The sequence below is a fragment of the Triturus cristatus genome, chromosome 10 (genome assembly GCF_964204655.1).
Source record: "Triturus cristatus chromosome 10, aTriCri1.1, whole genome shotgun sequence".
NCBI lineage: Eukaryota > Metazoa > Chordata > Amphibia > Caudata > Salamandridae > Triturus > Triturus cristatus.
The window spans coordinates 664,230,563-664,250,700 of record NC_140593.1 but is presented as its reverse complement, the minus strand read 5'-3'; positions in this window follow the sequence as shown (position 1 = coordinate 664,250,700).

Below are 20,138 nucleotides of genomic sequence, written 5' to 3'. Positions count from 1 at the left end.
ATTCACTTTTACCCATTCCTCAAATCTTGTGTTTAAGGGCCCTGGAAGCATGAAAATCACTTTAAACATCTCATTTTATCTCTAAAAGTGATAATCCACATACAAATGTGAATTGTAGTTCAAAGATGCAACATTTGAAAATGAACCATTTTTTTCGTTTCTGAAGCATGTCGTAAGGGGGGTGGTTATCTCTTTCATCAAAAATCGGGCATTTTTGATTGAACAATAAAGGCCTACAAATGTTATTTAATTCACTTTCTGGGGTGGAGAAAAACTTTTTAAGGCCTCAGAGTGAATAAATTGGCCATTTTCATTCACGTTTTCCCATTCCTCAAATCTTGTGTTTAAGGCCCCTGGAAGCATGAAAATCACTTTAAACATCTCAATTTTTTCTTTAAAAGTGATTTTCCACGTACAAATGTGAATTGTAGTTCAAAGAGGCTACATTTGAAAACGGACCATTTTTTTCGTTTCTGAAGTATGTCGTAAGGGGGGGTGGTTATCTCTTTCACCAAAAATCGGGCGTTTTTGCTTGAACAATAAAGGCCTCCAAATGTTATTTTATTCACTTCCCGTGGAGAAGAAACACTTTTTAAGGCCACAGAGTGAGTAAATTGGCCATTTTCATTCACTTTTACCCATTCCAAAAATCTTGTTTTTAAGACCCCTGGAAGCTTGAAAATTGCTTTAAACATCTAATTTTATTTCTAAAAGTGATTATCCACATACAAATGTGAATTGTAGTTCAAAGACGCAACATTTGAAAATGGACCATTATTTTAGTTTCTGAAGCATGTCGTAAGGGGGGGTGGTTATCTCTTTCATCAAAAATCTGGCGTTTTTGATTGAACAATAAAGGCCTCCAAATGTTATTTAATTCACTTCCCGTGGAGGAGAAACACTTTTTAAGGCCTCAGAATGAGTAAATTGGCCATTTCCATTCACTTTTACTCATTCCTCAAATCTTGTGTTTAAGGCACCTGGAAGCATGAAAATCACTTTAAACATATCATTTTATCTTTAAAAGTGATTTTCCACATACAAATGAGAATTGTAGTTCAATGAGGCAACATTTGAAAACGGACCATTTTTTTCGTTTCTGAAGCATGTCCTAAGGGGGGGTGGTTATCTCTTTCACCAGAAAATGGGCGTTTTTGATTGAACAATAAAGGCCTCCAAATGGTATTTTATTCACTTCCCGTGGAGTAGAAACACTTTTTAAGGCCGCAGAGTGAGTAAATTGGCCATTTTCATTCACTTTTACCCATTCCAAAAATCTTGTTTTTAAGACCCCTGGAAGCTTGAAAATTACTTTAAACATCTAATTTTATCTCTAAAAGTGATTATCCACATACAAATGTGAATTGTAGTTCAAAGACGCAACATTTGAAAATGGACCATTTTTTTCGTTTCTGAAGCATGTCGTTAGGGGGGGTGGTTATCTCTTTCGTCAAAAATCTGGCGTTTTTGATTGAACAATAAAGGCCTCCAAATGTTATTTAATTCACTTCCCGTGGAGGAGAAACACTTTTTAAGGCCTCAGAATGAGTAAATTGGCCATTTCCATCCACTTTTACCCATTCCTCAAATCTTGTGTTTCCCCTGGAAGCATGAAAATCACTTTAAACATATCATTTTATCTTTAAAAGTGATTTTCCACATACAAATGTGAATTGTAGTTCAAAGAGGCAACATTTGAAAATGGACCATTTTTTTAGTTTCTGAAGCATGTCGTAAGGGGGGTGGTTATCTCTTTCATCAAAAATCTGGCGTTTTTGATTGAACAATAAAGACCTCCAAATGTTATTTAATTCACTTCCCGTGGAGGAGAAACACTTTTTAAGGCCGCAGAGTGAGTAAATTGGCCAGTTTCATTCACTTTTACCCATTCCTCAAATCTTGTGTTTAAGGCCCCTGGAAGCATGAAAATCACTTTAAACATCTCATTTTTTCTTTAAAAGTGATTTTCCACGTACAAATGTGAATTGTAGTTCAAAGAGGCAACATTTGAAAACGGACCATTTTTTTCGTTTCTGAAGCATGTCGTAAGGGGGGGTGGTTATCTCTTTCACCAAAAAATGGGCATTTTTGATTGAAAAATAAAGGCCTACAAATGTTATTTAATTCACTTTCTGGGGTGGAGAAAAACTTTTTAAGGCCTCAGAGTGAATAAATTGGCCATTTTCATTCACGTTTTTCCATTCCTCAAATCTTGTGTTTAGGGCCCGGGGAAGCTTGAAAATCACTTCAAACATCTAATTTTATCTCTAAAAGTGATTATCCACGTACAAATGTGAATTGTAGTTCAAAGACGCAACATTTGAAAATGGACCATTTTTTCGTTTCTGAAGCATGTCGTAAGGGGGTGGTTATCTCTTTCGTCAAAAATCTGGCGTTTTTGCTTGAACAATAAAGACCTCCAAATGTTATTTTATTCACTTGCCGTGGAGGAGAAAAACTTTTTAAGGCCGCAGAGTGAGTAAATTGGCCATTTTCATTCACTTTTACCCATTTCTCAAATCTTGTGTTTAGGGCCCCTGGAAGCTTGAAAATCACTTTAAACATCTAATCTTATCTCTAAAAGTGATTTTCCACGTACAAATGTGAATTGTAGTTCAAAGACGCAACATTTGAAAATGGACCATTTTTTACGTTTCTGAAGCATGTCGTAAGGGGGGGTGGTTATCTCTTTCATCAAAAATCTGGCGTTTTTCATTGAACAATTAAGGCCTCCAAATGTTATTTAATTCACTTCCCGTGGAGGAGAAACACTTTTTAAGGCCTCAGAATGAGTAAATTGGCCATTTCCATTCACTTTTACCCATTCCTCAAATCTTGTGTTTAAGGCCCCTGGAAGCATGAAAATCACTTTAAACATCTCATTTTATCTTTAAAAGTGATTTTCCACATACAAATGTGAATTGTAGTTCAAAGAGGCAACATTTGAAAATGGACCATTTTTTTCGTTTCTGAAGCATGTCGTAAGGGGGGGGTGGTTATCTCTTTCATCAAAAATCAGGCGTTTTTGATTGAACAATAAAGGCCTACAAATGTTATTTAATTCGCTTCCCGTGGAGTAGAAATACTTTTTAAGGCCACAGAGTGAGTAAATTGGCCATTTTCATTCACTTTTACCCATTCCTCAAATCTTGTGTTTAAGGCCCCTGGAAGCATGAAAATCACTTTAAACATCTACTTTTTTCTTTAAAAGTGATTTTCCACGTACAAATGTGAATTGTAGTTCAAAGAGGCAACATTTGAAAACGGACCATTTTTTTCGTTTGTGAAGCATGTCGTAAGGGGGGGTGGTTATCTCTTTCACCAAAAAATGGGCGTTTTTGATTGAACAATAAAGGCCTCCAAATGTTATTTTATTCACTTCCAGTGGAGTAGAAACACTTTTTAAGGCCGCAGAGTGAGTAAATTGGCCATTTTCATTCACTTTTACCCATTCCAAAAATCTTGTGTTTAAGACCCCTGGACGCATGAAAATCACTTTAAACATATCATTTTATCTCTAAAAGTGATAATCCACATACAAATGTGAATTGTAGTTCAAAGATGCAACATTTGAAAATGAACCATTATTTTCATTTCTGAAGCATGTCGTAAGGGGGGGTGGTTATCTCTTTCATCAAAAATCTGGCGTTTTTGATTGAACAATAAAGGCCTCCAAATGTTATTTAATTCACTTCCCGTGGAGGAGAAACACTTTTTAAGGCCTCAGAATGAGTAAATTGGCCATTTCCATTCACTTTTACCCATTCCTCAAATCTTGTGTTTAAGGCCCCTGGAAGCATGAAAATCACTTTAAACATATCATTTTATCTCCTAAAGTGATAATCCACATACAAATGTGAATTGTAGTTCAAAGATGCAACATTTGAAAATGAACCATTATTTTCATTTCTGAAGCATGTCGTAAGGGGGGGTCGTTATCTCTTTCATCAAAAATCTGGCGTTTTTGATTGAACAATAAAGGCCTCCAAATGTTATTTAATTCGCTTCCCGTGGAGTAGAAACACTTTTTAAGGCCTCAGAATGAGTAAATTGGCCATTTCCATTCACTTTTACCCATTCCTCAAATCTTGTGTTTAAGGCCCCTGGAAGCATGAAAATCACTTTAAACATATCATTTTATCTTTAAAAGTGATTTTCCACATACAAATGTGAATTGTAGTTCAAAGAGGCAACATTTGAAAATGGACCAGTTTTTTTAGTTTCTGAAGCATGTCGTAAGGGGGGGGTGGTTATCTCTTTCATCAAAAATCGGGCATTTTTGATTGAACAATAAAGGCCTACAAATGGTATTTAATTCGCTTCCCGTGGAGGAGAAACACTTTTTAAGGCCGCAGAGTGAGTAAATTGGCCATTTTCATTCACTTTTACCCATTCCAAAAATCTTGTGTTTAAGACCCCTGGACGCATGAAAATCACTTTAAACATATCATTTTATCTCTAAAAGTGATAATCCACATACAAATGTGAATTGTAGTTCAAAGATGCAACATTTGAAAATGAACCATTTTTTTCGTTTCTGAAGCATGTCGTAAGGGGGGGTGTTTATCTCTTTCGTCAAAAATCTGGCGTTTTCGCTTGAACAATAAAGACCTCCAAATGTTATTTTATTCACTTGCTGTGGAGGAGAAAAACTTTTTAAGGCCGCAGAGAGAGTAAATTGGCCATTTTCAATCACTTTTACCCATTTCTCAAATCTTGTGTTTAGGGCCCCTTATAGCTTGAAAATCACTTTAAACATCTAATCATATCTCTAAAAGTGATTTTCCACGTACAAATGTGAATTGTAGTTCAAAGACGCAACATTTGAAAATGGACCATTTTTTTCGTTTCTGAAGCATGTCGTAAGGGGGGTGGTTATCTCTTTCATCAAAAATCGGGTGTTTTTGATTGAACAATAAAGGCCTCCAAATGTTATTTAATTCGCTTCCCATGGAGTAGAAATACTTTTTAAGGCAGCAGAGTGAGTAAATTGGCCAGTTTCATTCACTTTTACCCATTCCTCAAATCTTGTGTTTAAGGCCCCTGGAAGCATGAAAATCACTTTAAACATCTCATTTTTTCTTTAAAAGTGATTTTCCACGTACAAATGTGAATTGTAGTTCAAAGAGGCAACATTTGAAAACGGACCATTTTTTTAGTTTCTGAAGCATGTCGTAAGGGGGGTGGTTATCTCTTTCACCAAAAAATGGGCGTTTTTGATTGAACAATAAAGGCCTCCAAATGTTATTTTATTCACTTCCAGTGGAGTAGAAACACTTTTTAAGGCCGCAGAGTGAGTAAATTGGCCATTTTCATTCACTTTTACCCATTCCAAAAATCTTGTGTTTAAGACCCCTGGACGCATGAAAATCACTTTAAACATATCATTTTATCTCTAAAAGTGATAATCCACATACAAATGTGAATTGTAGTTCAAAGATGCAACATTTGAAAACGAACCATTATTTTCGTTTCTGAAGCATGTCGTAAGGGGGGGTGGTTATTTCTTTCATCAAAAATCTGGCGTTTTTGATTGAACAATAAAGGCCTACAAATGTTATTTAATTCACTTCCCGTGGAGGAGAAACACTTTTTAAGGCCTCAGAATGAGTAAATTGGCCATTTCCATTCACTTTTACCCATTCCTCAAATCTTGTGTTTAAGGCCCCTGGAAGTATGAAAACCACTTTAAACATATCATTTTATCTTTAAAAGTGATTTTCCACATACAAATGTGAATTGTAGTTCAAAGAGGCAACATTTGAAAATGGACCAGTTTTTTTAGTTTCTGAAGCATGTCGTAAGGGGGGGTGGTTATCTCGTTCATCAAAAATCGGGCGTTTTTGATTGAACAATAAAGGCCTACAAATGTTATTTAATTCGCTTCCCGTGGAGTAGAAATACTTTTTAAGGCCGCAGAGTGAGTAAATTGGCCATTTGCATTCACTTTTACCCATTCCTCAAATCTTGTGTTTAAGGCCCCTGGAAGCATGAAAATCACTTTAAACATCTCATTTTTTCTTTAAAAGTGATTTTCCACGTACAAATGTGAATTGTAGTTCAAAGAGGCAACATTTAAAAACGGACCATTTTTTTCGTTTCTGAAGCATGTCGTAAGGGGGGGTGGTTATCTCTTTCACCAAAAAATGGGCGTTTTTGATTGAACAATAAAGGCCTCCAAATGTTATGTTATTCACTTCCAGTGGAGTAGAAACACTTTTTAAAGCCGCAGAGTGAGTAAATTGGCCATTTTCATTCACTTTTACCCATTCCAAAAATCTTGTGTTTAAGACCCCTGGACGCATGAAAATCACTTTAAACATATCATTTTATCTCTAAAAGTGATTATCCACGTACAAATGTGAATTGTAGTTCAAAGATGCAACATTTGAAAACGGACCATTTTTTTCGTTTCTGAAGCATGTCGTAAGGGGGGGTGGTTATCTCTTTCGTCAAAAATCTGGCGTTTTCGCTTGAACAATAAAGACCTCCAAATGTTATTTTATTCACTTGCCGTGGAGGAGAAAAACTTTTTAAGCCCGCAGAGTGAGTAAATTGGCCATTTTCATTCACCTTTACCCATTTCTCAAATCTTGTGTTTAGGGCCCCTGGAAGCTTGAAAATCACTTTAAACATCTAATCTTATCTCTAAAAGTGATTTTCCACGTACAAATGTGAATTGTAGTTCAAAGACGCAACATTTGAAAATGGACCATTTTTTTCGTTTCTGAAGCATGTCGTAAGGGGGGGTGGTTATCTCTTTCATCAAAAATCGGGCGTTTTTGATTGAACAATAAAGGCCTACAAATGTTATTTAATTCACTTTCTGGGGTGGAGAAAAACTTTTTAAGGCCTCAGAGTGAATAAATTGGCCATTTTCATTCTCGTTTTCCCATTCCTCAAATCTTGTGTTTAGGGCCCCTGGAAGCTTGAAAATCACTTTAAACATCTAATTTTATCTCTAAAAGTGATTATCCACGTACAAATGTGAATTGTAGTTCAAAGACGCAACATTTGAAAATGGACCATTTTTTTCGTTTCTGAAGCATGTCGTAAGGGGGGGTGGTTATCTCTTTCACCAAAAAATGGGCGTTTTTGATTGAACAATAAAGGCCTCCAAATGTTATTTTATTCACTTCCAGTGGAGTAGAAACACTTTTTAAGGCCGCAGAGTGAGTAAATTGGCCATTTTCATTCACTTTTACCCATTCCAAAAATCTTGTGTTTAAGACCCCTGGACGCATGAAAATCACTTTAAACATATCATTTTATCTCTAAAAGTGATAATCCACATACAAATGTGAATTGTAGTTCAAAGATGCAACATTTGAAAATGAACCATTTTTTTCGTTTCTGAAGCATGTCGTAAGGGGGGTGGTTATCTCTTTCATCAAAAATCTGGCGTTTTTGATTGAACAATAAAGGCCTCCAAATGTTATTTAATTCACTTCCCGTGGAGGAGAAACACTTTTTAAGGCCTCAGAATGAGTAAATTGGCCATTTCCATTCACTTTTACCCATTCCTCAAATCTTGTGTTTAAGGCCCCTGGAAGCATGAAAATCACATTAAACATATAATTTTATCTTTAAAAGTGATTTTCCACATACAAATGTGAATTGTAGTTCAAAGAGGCAACATTTGAAAATGAACCATTTTTTTTGTTTCTGAAGCATGTCGTAAGGGGGGGTGGTTATCTCTTTCATCAAAAATCTGGCATTTTTGATTGAACAATAAAGGCCTCCAAATGTTATTTAATTCACTTCCTGTGGAGGAGAAACACTTTTCAAGGCCTCAGAGTGAGTAAATTGGCCATTTTCATTCACTTTTACCCATTCCAAAAATCTTGTGTTTAAGACCCCTGGACGCATGAAAATCACTTTAAACATATCATTTTATCTCTAAAAGTGATAATCCACATACAAATGTGAATTGTAGTTCAAAGATGCAACATTTGAAAATGAACCATTATTTTCATTTCTGAAGCATGTCGTAAGGGGGGGTGGTTATCTCTTTCATCAAAAATCTGGCATTTTTGATTGAACAATAAAGGCCTCCAAACGTTATTTAATTCACTTCCCGTGGAGGAGAAACACTTTTTAAGGCCTCAGAATGAGTAAATTGGCCATTTCCATTGACTTTTACCCATTCCTCAAATCTTGTGTTTAAGGCCCCTGGAAGCATGAAAATCACTTTAAACGTCTCATTTTATCTTTAAAAGTGATTTTCCACATACAAATGTGAATTGTAGTTCAAAGAGGCAACATTTGAAAATGAACCATTTTTTTCATTTCTGAAGCATGTCGTAAGGGGGGGTGGTTATCTCTTTCATCAAAAATCGGGCGTTTTTGATTGAACAATAAAGGCCTACAAATGTTATTTAATTCACTTCCCGTGGAGGAGAAACACTTTTTAAGGCCGCAGAGTGAGTAAATTGGCCAGTTTCATTCACTTTTACCCATTCCTCAAATCTTGTGTTTAAGGCCCCTGGAAGCATGAAAATCACTTTAAACATCTCATTTTTTCTTTAAAAGTGATTTTCCACGTACAAATGTGAATTGTAGTTCAAAGAGGCAACATTTGAAAATGGACCATTTTTTTCATTTCTGAAGCATGTCGTAAGGGGGGGTGGTTATCTCTTTCATCAAAAATCGGGCGTTTTTGATTGAACAATAAAGGCCTACAAATGTTATTTAATGCGCTTCCCGTGGAGTAGAAATACTTTTTAAGGCCGCAGAGTGAGTAAATTGGCCATTTTCATTCACTTTTACCCATTCCTCAAATCTTGTGTTTAAGGCCCCTGGAAGCATGAAAATCACTTTAAACATCTCATTTTTTCTTTAAAAGTGATTTTCCACGTACAAATGTGAATTGTAGTTCAAAGAGGCAACATTTGAAAACCGACCATTTTTTTCGTTTCTGAAGCATGTCGTAAGGGGGGGTGGTTATCTCTTTCACCAAAAAATGGGCGTTTTTGATTGAACAATAAAGGCCTCCAAATGTTATTTTATTCACTTCCAGTGGAGTAGAAACACTTTTTAAGGCCGCAGAGTGAGTAAATTGGCCATTTTCATTCACTTTTACCCATTCCAAAAATCTTGTGTTTAAGACCCCTGGACGCATGAAAATCACTTTAAACATATAATTTTATCTCTAAAAGTGATAATCCACATACAAATGTGAATTGTAGTTCAAAGATGCAACATTTGAAAATGAACCATTTTTTTTCGTTTCTGAAGCATGTCGTAAGGGGGGTGGTTATCTCTTTCATCAAAAATCTGGCGTTTTTGATTGAACAATAAAGGCCTCCAAATGTTATTTAATTCACTTGCCGTGGAGGAGAAACACTTTTTAAGGCCTCAGAATGAGTAAATTGGCCATTTCCATTCACTTTTACCCATTCCTCAAATCTTGTGTTTAAGGCCCCTGGAAGCATGAAAATCACTTTAAACATATCATTTTATCTTTAAAAGTGATTTTCCACATACAAATGTGAATTGTAGTTCAAAGAGGCAACATTTGAAAATGGACCAGTTTTTTTAGTTTCTAAAGCATGTCGTAAGGGGGGGTGGTTATCTCTTTCATCAAAAATCGGGCGTTTTTGATTGAACAATAAAGGCCTACAAATGTTATTTAATTCACTTCCCGTGGAGGAGAAACACTTTTTAAGGCCGCAGAGTGAGTAAATTGGCCAGTTTCATTCACTTTTACCCATTCCTCAAATCTTGTGTTTAAGGCCCCTGGAAGCATGAAAATCACTTTAAACATCTCATTTTTTCTTTAAAAGTGATTTTCCACGTACAAATGTGAATTGTAGTTCAAAGAGGCAACATTTGAAAACGGACCATTTTTTACGTTTCTGAAGCATGTCGTAAGGGGGGGTGGTTATCTCTTTCACCAAAAAATGGGCATTTTTGATTGAAAAATAAAGGCCTACAAATGTTATTTAATTCACTTTCTGGGGTGGAGAAAAACTTTTTAAGGCCTCAGAGTGAATAAATTGGCCATTTTCATTCACGTTTTCCCATTCCTCAAATCTTGTGTTTAGGGCCCGGGGAAGCTTGAAAATCACTTTAAACATCTCATTTTTTCTTTAAAAGTGATTTTCCACGTACAAATGTGAATTGTAGTTCAAAGAGGCAACATTTGAAAACGGACCATTTTTTACGTTTCTGAAGCATGTCGTAAGGGGGGGTGGTTATCTCTTTCACCAAAAAATGGGCATTTTTGATTGAAAAATAAAGGCCTACAAATGTTATTTAATTCACTTTCTGGGGTGGAGAAAAACTTTTTAAGGCCTCAGAGTGAATAAATTGGCCATTTTCATTCACGTTTTCCCATTCCTCAAATCTTGTGTTTAGGGCCCGGGAAAGCTTGAAAATCACTTCAAACATCTAATTTTATCTCTAAAAGTGATTATCCATGTACAAATGTGAATTGTAGTTCAAAGACGCAACATTTGAAAATGGACCATTTTTTCGTTTCTGAAGCATGTCGTAAGGGTGGGTGGTTATCTCTTTCGTCAAAAATCTGGCGTTTTTGCTTGAACAATAAAGACCTCCAAATGTTATTTTATTCACTTGCCGTGGAGGAGAAAAACTTTTTAAGGCCGCAGAGTGAGTAAATTGGCCATTTTCATTCACTTTTACCCATTTCTCAAATCTTGTGTTTAGGGCCCCTGGAAGCTTGAAAATCACTTTAAACATCTAATCTTATCTCTAAAAGTGATTTTCCACGTACAAATGTGAATTGTAGTTCAAAGACGCAACATTTGAAAATGGACCATTTTTTACGTTTCTGAAGCATGTCGTAAGGGGGGGTGGTTATCTCTTTCATCAAAAATCTGGCGTTTTTCATTGAACAATAAAGGCCTCCAAATGTTATTTAATTCACTTCCCGTGGAGGAGAAACACTTTTTAAGGCCTCAGAATGAGTAAATTGGCCATTTCCATTCACTTTTACCCATTCCTCAAATCTTGTGTTTAAGGCCCCTGGAAGCATGAAAATCACTTTAAACATCTCATTTTATCTTTAAAAGTGATTTTCCACATACAAATGTGAATTGTAGTTCAAAGAGGCAACATTTGAAAATGGACCATTTTTTTCGTTTCTGAAGCATGTCGTAAGGGGGGGGTGGTTATCTCTTTCATCAAAAATCAGGCGTTTTTGATTGAACAATAAAGGCCTACAAATGTTATTTAATTCGCTTCCCGTGGAGTAGAAATACTTTTTAAGGCCACAGAGTGAGTAAATTGGCCATTTTCATTCACTTTTACCCATTCCTCAAATCTTGTGTTTAAGGCCCCTGGAAGCATGAAAATCACTTTAAACATCTACTTTTTTCTTTAAAAGTGATTTTCCATGTACAAATGTGAATTGTAGTTCAAAGAGGCAACATTTGAAAACAGACAATTTTTTTCGTTTCTGAAGCATGTCGTAAGGGGGGGTGGTTATCTCTTTCATCAAAAATCAGGCGTTTTTGATTGAACAATAAAGGCCTACAAATGTTATTTAATTCACTTCCAGTGGAGTAGAAACACTTTTTAAGGCCGCAGAGTGAGTAAATTGGCCATTTTCATTCACTTTTACCCATTCCAAAAATCTTGTGTTTAAGACCCCTGGACGCATGAAAATCACTTTAAACATATCATTTTATCTCTAAAAGTGATAATCCACATACAAATGTGAATTGTAGTTCAAAGATGCAACATTTGAAAATGAACCATTATTTTCATTTCTGAAGCATGTCGTAAGGGGGGGTGGTTATCTCTTTCATCAAAAATCTGGCGTTTTTGATTGAACAATAAAGGCCTCCAAATGTTATTTAATTCACTTCCCGTGGAGGAGAAACACTTTTTAAGGCCTCAGAATGAGTAAATTGGCCATTTCCATTCACTTTTACCCATTCCTCAAATCTTGTGTTTAAGGCCCCTGGAAGCATGAAAATCACTTTAAACATATCATTTTATCTCCTAAAGTGATAATCCACATACAAATGTGAATTGTAGTTCAAAGATGCAACATTTGAAAATGAACCATTATTTTCATTTCTGAAGCATGTCGTAAGGGGGGGTCGTTATCTCTTTCATCAAAAATCTGGCGTTTTTGATTGAACAATAAAGGCCTCCAAATGTTATTTAATTCGCTTCCCGTGGAGTAGAAACACTTTTTAAGGCCTCAGAATGAGTAAATTGGCCATTTCCATTCACTTTTACCCATTCCTCAAATCTTGTGTTTAAGGCCCCTGGAAGCATGAAAATCACTTTAAACATATCATTTTATCTTTAAAAGTGATTTTCCACATACAAATGTGAATTGTAGTTCAAAGAGGCAACATTTGAAAATGGACCAGTTTTTTTAGTTTCTGAAGCATGTCGTAAGGGGGGGGGTGGTTATCTCTTTCATCAAAAATCGGGCATTTTTGATTGAACAATAAAGGCCTACAAATGGTATTTAATTCGCTTCCCGTGGAGGAGAAACACTTTTTAAGGCCGCAGAGTGAGTAAATTGGCCATTTTCATTCACTTTTACCCATTCCAAAAATCTTGTGTTTAAGACCCCTGGACGCATGAAAATCACTTTAAACATATCATTTTATCTCTAAAAGTGATAATCCACATACAAATGTGAATTGTAGTTCAAAGATGCAACATTTGAAATTGAACCATTTTTTTCGTTTCTGAAGCATGTTGTAAGGGGGGGTGGTTATCTCTTTCGTCAAAAATCTGGCGTTTTCGCTTGAACAATAAAGACCTCCAAATGTTATTTTATTCACTTGCTGTGGAGGAGAAAAACTTTTTAAGGCCGCAGAGTGAGTAAATTGGCCATTTTCAATCACTTTTACCCATTTCTCAAATCTTGTGTTTAGGGCCCCTTATAGCTTGAAAATCACTTTAAACATCTAATCTTATCTCTAAAAGTGATTTTCCACGTACAAATGTGAATTGTAGTTCAAAGACGCAACATTTGAAAACGGACCATTTTTTTCGTTTCTGAAGCATGTCGTAAGGGGGGGTGGTTATTTCTTTCATCAAAAATCTGGCGTTTTTGATTGAACAATAAAGGCCTACAAATGTTATTTAATTCACTTCCCGTGGAGGAGAAACACTTTTTAAGGCCTCAGAATGAGTAAATTGGCCATTTCCATTCACTTTTACCCATTCCTCAAATCTTGTGTTTAAGGCCCCTGGAAGTATGAAAACCACTTTAAACATATCATTTTATCTTTAAAAGTGATTTTCCACATACAAATGTGAATTGTAGTTCAAAGAGGCAACATTTGAAAATGGACCAGTTTTTTTAGTTTCTGAAGCATGTCGTAAGGGGGGGTGGTTATCTCGTTCATCAAAAATCGGGCGTTTTTGATTGAACAATAAAGGCCTACAAATGTTATTTAATTCGCTTCCCGTGGAGTAGAAATACTTTTTAAGGCCGCAGAGTGAGTAAATTGGCCATTTTCATTCACTTTTACCCATTCCTCAAATCTTGTGTTTAAGGCCCCTGGAAGCATGAAAATCACTTTAAACATCTCATTTTTTCTTTAAAAGTGATTTTCCACGTACAAATGTGAATTGTAGTTCAAAGAGGCAACATTTAAAAACGGACCATTTTTTTCGTTTCTGAAGCATGTCGTAAGGGGGGGTGGTTATCTCTTTCACCAAAAAATGGGCGTTTTTGATTGAACAATAAAGGCCTCCAAATGTTATGTTATTCACTTCCAGTGGAGTAGAAACACTTTTTAAAGCCGCAGAGTGAGTAAATTGGCCATTTTCATTCACTTTTACCCATTCCAAAAATCTTGTGTTTAAGACCCCTGGACGCATGAAAATCACTTTAAACATATCATTTTATCTCTAAAAGTGATTATCCACGTACAAATGTGAATTGTAGTTCAAAGATGCAACATTTGAAAACGGACCATTTTTTTCGTTTCTGAAGCATGTCGTAAGGGGGGGTGGTTATCTCTTTCGTCAAAAATCTGGCGTTTTCGCTTGAACAATAAAGACCTCCAAATGTTATTTTATTCACTTGCCGTGGAGGAGAAAAACTTTTTAAGCCCGCAGAGTGAGTAAATTGGCCATTTTCATTCACCTTTACCCATTTCTCAAATCTTGTGTTTAGGGCCCCTGGAAGCTTGAAAATCACTTTAAACATCTAATCTTATCTCTAAAAGTGATTTTCCACGTACAAATGTGAATTGTAGTTCAAAGACGCAACATTTGAAAATGGACCATTTTTTTCGTTTCTGAAGCATGTCGTAAGGGGGGGTGGTTATCTCTTTCATCAAAAATCTGGCGTTTTTCATTGAACAATAAAGGCCTCCAAATGTTATTTAATTCACTTCCCGTGGAGGAGAAACACTTTTTAAGGCCTCAGAATGAGTAAATTGGCCATTTCCATTGACTTTTACCCATTCCTCAAATCTTGTGTTTAAGGCCCCTGGAAGCATGAAAATCACTTTAAACATCTCATTTTATCTTTAAAAGTGATTTTCCACATACAAATGTGAATTGTAGTTCAAAGAGGCAACATTTGAAAATGGACCATTTTTTTCATTTCTGAAGCATGTCGTAAGGGGGGGTGGTTATCTCTTTCATCAAAAATCGGGCGTTTTTGATTGAACAATAAAGGCCTACAAATGTTATTTAATTCACTTTCTGGGGTGGAGAAAAACTTTTTAAGGCCTCAGAGTGAATAAATTGGCCATTTTCATTCTCGTTTTCCCATTCCTCAAATCTTGTGTTTAGGGCCCGGGGAAGCTTGAAAATCACTTCAAACATCTAATTTTATCTCTAAAAGTGATTATCCACGTACAAATGTGAATTGTAGTTCAAAGACGCAACATTTGAAAATGGACCATTTTTTTCGTTTCTGAAGCATGTCGTAAGGGGGGGTGGTTATCTCTTTCACCAAAAAATGGGCGTTTTTGATTGAACAATAAAGGCCTCCAAATGTTATTTTATTCACTTCCAGTGGAGTAGAAACACTTTTTAAGGCCGCAGAGTGAGTAAATTGGCCATTTTCATTCACTTTTACCCATTCCAAAAATCTTGTGTTTAAGACCCCTGGACGCATGAAAATCACTTTAAACATATCATTTTATCTCTAAAAGTGATAATCCACATACAAATGTGAATTGTAGTTCAAAGATGCAACATTTGAAAATGAACCATTTTTTTCGTTTCTGAAGCATGTCGTAAGGGGGGTGGTTATCTCTTTCATCAAAAATCTGGCGTTTTTGATTGAACAATAAAGGCCTCCAAATGTTATTTAATTCACTTCCCGTGGAGGAGAAACACTTTTTAAGGCCTCAGAATGAGTAAATTGGCCATTTCCATTCACTTTTACCCATTCCTCAAATCTTGTGTTTAAGGCCCCTGGAAGCATGAAAATCACATTAAACATATAATTTTATCTTTAAAAGTGATTTTCCACATCCAAATGTGAATTGTAGTTCAAAGAGGCAACATTTGAAAATGAACCATTTTTTTTGTTTCTGAAGCATGTCGTAAGGGGGGGTGGTTATCTCTTTCATCAAAAATCTGGCATTTTTGATTGAACAATAAAGGCCTCCAAATGTTATTTAATTCACTTCCTGTGGAGGAGAAACACTTTTCAAGGCCTCAGAGTGAGTAAATTGGCCATTTTCATTCACTTTTACCCATTCCAAAAATCTTGTGTTTAAGACCCCTGGACGCATGAAAATCACTTTAAACATATCATTTTATCTCTAAAAGTGATAATCCACATACAAATGTGAATTGTAGTTCAAAGATGCAACATTTGAAAATGAACCATTATTTTCATTTCTGAAGCATGTCGTAAGGGGGGGTGGTTATCTCTTTCATCAAAAATCTGGCATTTTTGATTGAACAATAAAGGCCTCCAAACGTTATTTAATTCACTTCCCGTGGAGGAGAAACACTTTTTAAGGCCTCAGAATGAGTAAATTGGCCATTTCCATTGACTTTTACCCATTCCTCAAATCTTGTGTTTAAGGCCCCTGGAAGCATGAAAATCACTTTAAACATCTCATTTTATCTTTAAAAGTGATTTTCCACATACAAATGTGAATTGTAGTTCAAAGAGGCAACATTTGAAAATGAACCATTTTTTTCATTTCTGAAGCATGTCGTAAGGGGGGGTGGTTATCTCTTTCATCAAAAATCGGGCGTTTTTGATTGAACAATAAAGGCCTACAAATGTTATTTAATTCACTTCCCGTGGAGGAGAAACACTTTTTAAGGCCGCAGAGTGAGTAAATTGGCCAGTTTCATTCACTTTTACCCATTCCTCAAATCTTGTGTTTAAGGCCCCTGGAAGCATGAAAATCACTTTAAACATCTCATTTTTTCTTTAAAAGTGATTTTCCACGTACAAATGTGAATTGTAGTTCAAAGAGGCAACATTTGAAAAAGAACCATTTTTTTTGTTTCTGTAGCATGTCGTAAGGGGGGGTGGTTATCTCTTTCACCAAAAAATGGGCATTTTTGATTGAAAAATAAAGGCCTACAAATGTTATTTAATTCACTTTCTGGGGTGGAGAAAAACTTTTTAAGGCCTCAGAGTGAATAAATTGACCATTTTCATTCTCGTTTTCCCATTCCTCAAATCTTGTGTTTAGGGCCCGGGGAAGCTTGAAAATCACTTTAAACATCTAATCTTATCTCTAAAAGTGATTTTCCACGTACAAATGTGAATTGTAGTTCAAAGACGCAACATTTGAAAATGGACCATTTTTTTCGTTTCTGAAGCATGTCGTAAGGGGGGGTGGTTATCTCTTTCATCAAAAATCTGGCGTTTTTCATTGAACAATAAAGGCCTCCAAATGTTATTTAATTCACTTCCCGTGGAGGAGAAACACTTTTTAAGGCCTCAGAATGAGTAAATTGGCCATTTCCATTCACTTTTACCCATTCCTCAAATCTTGTGTTTAAGGCCCCTGGAAGCATGAAAATCACTTTAAACATCTCATTTTATCTTTAAAAGTGATTTTCCACATACAAATGTGAATTGTAGTTCAAAGAGGCAACATTTGAAAATGGACCATTTTTTTCATTTCTGAAGCATGTCGTAAGGGGGGGTGGTTATCTCTTTCATCAAAAATCGGGCGTTTTTGATTGAACAATAAAGGCCTCCAAATGTTATTTTATTCACTTCCAGTGGAGTAGAAACACTTTTTAAGGCCGCAGAGTGAGTAAATTGGCCATTTTCATTCACTTTTACCCATTCCAAAAATCTTGTGTTTAAGACCCCTGGACGCATGAAAATCACTTTAAACATATAATTTTATCTCTAAAAGTGATAATCCACATACAAATGTGAATTGTAGTTCAAAGATGCAACATTTGAAAATGAACCATTTTTTTAGTTTCTGAAGCATGTCGTAAGGGGGGTGGTTATCTCTTTCATCAAAAATCTGGCGTTTTTGATTGAACAATAAAGGCCTCCAAATGTTATTTAATTCACTTGCCGTGGAGGAGAAACACTTTTTAAGGCCTCAGAATGAGTAAATTGGCCATTTCCATTCACTTTTACCCATTCCTCAAATCTTGTGTTTAAGGCCCCTGGAAGCATGAAAATCACTTTAAACATATAATTTTATCTTTAAAAGTGATTTTCCACATACAAATGTGAATTGTAGTTCAAAGAGGCAACATTTGAAAATGAACCATTTTTTTGTTTCTGAAGCATGTCGTAAGGGGGGGTGGTTATCTCTTTCATCAAAAATCGGGCATTTTTGATTGAACAACAAAGGCCTACAAATGTTATTTAATTCACTTTCTGGGGTGGAGAAAAACTTTTTAAGGCCTCAGAGTGAATAAATTGGCCATTTTCATTCTCGTTTTCCCATTCCTCAAATCTTGTGTTTAGGGCCCAGGGAAGCTTGAAAATCACTTCAAACATCTAATTTTATCTCTAAAAGTGATTATCCACGTACAAATGTGAATTGTAGTTCAAAGAGGCAACATTTGAAAACGGACCATTTTTTTCGTTTCTGAAGCATGTCGTAAGGGGGGGGGTGGTTATCTCTTTCACCAAAAAATTGGCGTTTTTGATTGAACAATAAAGGCCTCCAAATGTTATTTTATTCACTTCCAGTGGAGTAGAAACACTTTTTAAAGCTGCAGAGTGAATAAATTGGCCATTTTCATTCACTTTTACCCATTCCAAAAATCTTGTGTTTAAGACCCCTGGACTCATGAAAATCACTTGAAACATATCATTTTATCTCTAAAAGTGATAATCCACATACAAATGTGAATTGTAGTTCAAAGATGCAACATTTGAAAATGAACCATTATTTTCGTTTCTGAAGCATGTCGTAAGGGGGGGTGGTTATCTCTTTCATCAAAAATCTGGCGTTTTTGATTGAACAATAAAGGCCTCCAAACGTTATTTAATTCACTTCCCGTGGAGGAGAAACACTTTTTAAGGCCTCAGAATGAGTAAATTGGCCATTTCCATTCACTTTTACCCATTCCTCAAATCTTGTGTTTAAGGCCCCTGGAAGCATGAAAATCACTTTAAACATATCATTTTATCTTTAAAAGTGATTTTCCACATACAAATGTGAATTGTAGTTCAAAGAGGCAACATTTGAAAATGGACCAGTTTTTTTAGTTTCTAAAGCATGTCATAAGGGGGGGTGGTTATCTCTTTCATCAAAAATCGGGCGTTTTTGATTGAACAATAAAGGCCTACAAATGTTATTTAATTCACTTCCCGTGGAGGAGAAGCACTTTTTAAGGCCGCAGAGTGAGTAAATTGGCCAGTTTCATTCACTTTTACCCATTCCTCAAATCTTGTGTTTAAGGCCCCTGGAAGCATGAAAATCACTTTAAACATCTCATTTTTTCTTTAAAAGTGATTTTCCACGTACAAATGTGAATTGTAGTTCAAAGAGGCAACATTTGAAAACGGACCATTTTTTTCGTTTCTGAAGCATGTCGTAAGGGGGGGTGGTTATCTCTTTCACCAAAAAATGGGCATTTTTGATTGAAAAATAAAGGCCTACAAATGTTATTTAATTCACTTTCTGGGGTGGAGAAAAACTTTTTAAGGCCTCAGAGTGAATAAATTGGCCATTTTCATTCACGTTTTCCCATTCCTCAAATCTTGTGTTTAGGGCCCGGGGAAGCTTGAAAATCACTTCAAACATCTAATTTTATCTCTAAAAGTGATTATCCACGTACAAATGTGAATTGTAGTTCAAAGACGCAACATTTGAAAATGGACCATTTTTTCGTTTCTGAAGCATGTCGTAAGGGGGGTGGTTATCTCTTTCGTCAAAAATCTGGCGTTTTTGCTTGAACAATAAAGACCTCCAAATGTTATTTTATTCACTTGCCGTGGAGGAGAAAAACTTTTTAAGGCCGCAGAGTGAGTAAATTGGCCATTTTCATTCACTTTTACCCATTTCTCAAATCTTGTGTTTAGGGCCCCTGGAAGCTTGAAAATCACTTTAAACATCTAATCTTATCTCTAAAAGGGATTTTCCACGTACAAATGTGAATTGTAGTTCAAAGACGCAACATTTGAAAATGGACCATTTTTTACGTTTCTGAAGCATGTCGTAAGGGGGGGTGGTTATCTCTTTCATCAAAAATCTGGCGTTTTTCATTGAACAATAAAGGCCTCCAAATGTTATTTAATTCACTTCCCGTGGAGGAGAAACACTTTTTAAGGCCTCAGAATGAGTAAATTGGCCATTTCCATTCACTTTTACCCATTCCTCAAATCTTGTGTTTAAGGCCCCTGGAAGCATGAAAATCACTTTAAACATCTCATTTTATCTTTAAAAGTGATTTTCCACATACAAATGTGAATTGTAGTTCAAAGAGGCAACATTTGAAAATGGACCATTTTTTTCGTTTCTGAAGCATGTCGTAAGGGGGGGTGGTTATCTCTTTCATCAAAAATCAGGCGTTTTTGATTGAACAATAAAGGCCTACAAATGTTATTTAATTCGCTTCCTGTGGAGTAGAAATACTTTTTAAGGCCACAGAGTGAGTAAATTGGCCATTTTCATTCACTTTTACCCATTCCTCAAATCTTGTGTTTAAGGCCCCTGGAAGCATGAAAATCACTTTAAACATCTACTTTTTTCTTTAAAAGTGATTTTCCACGTACAAATGTG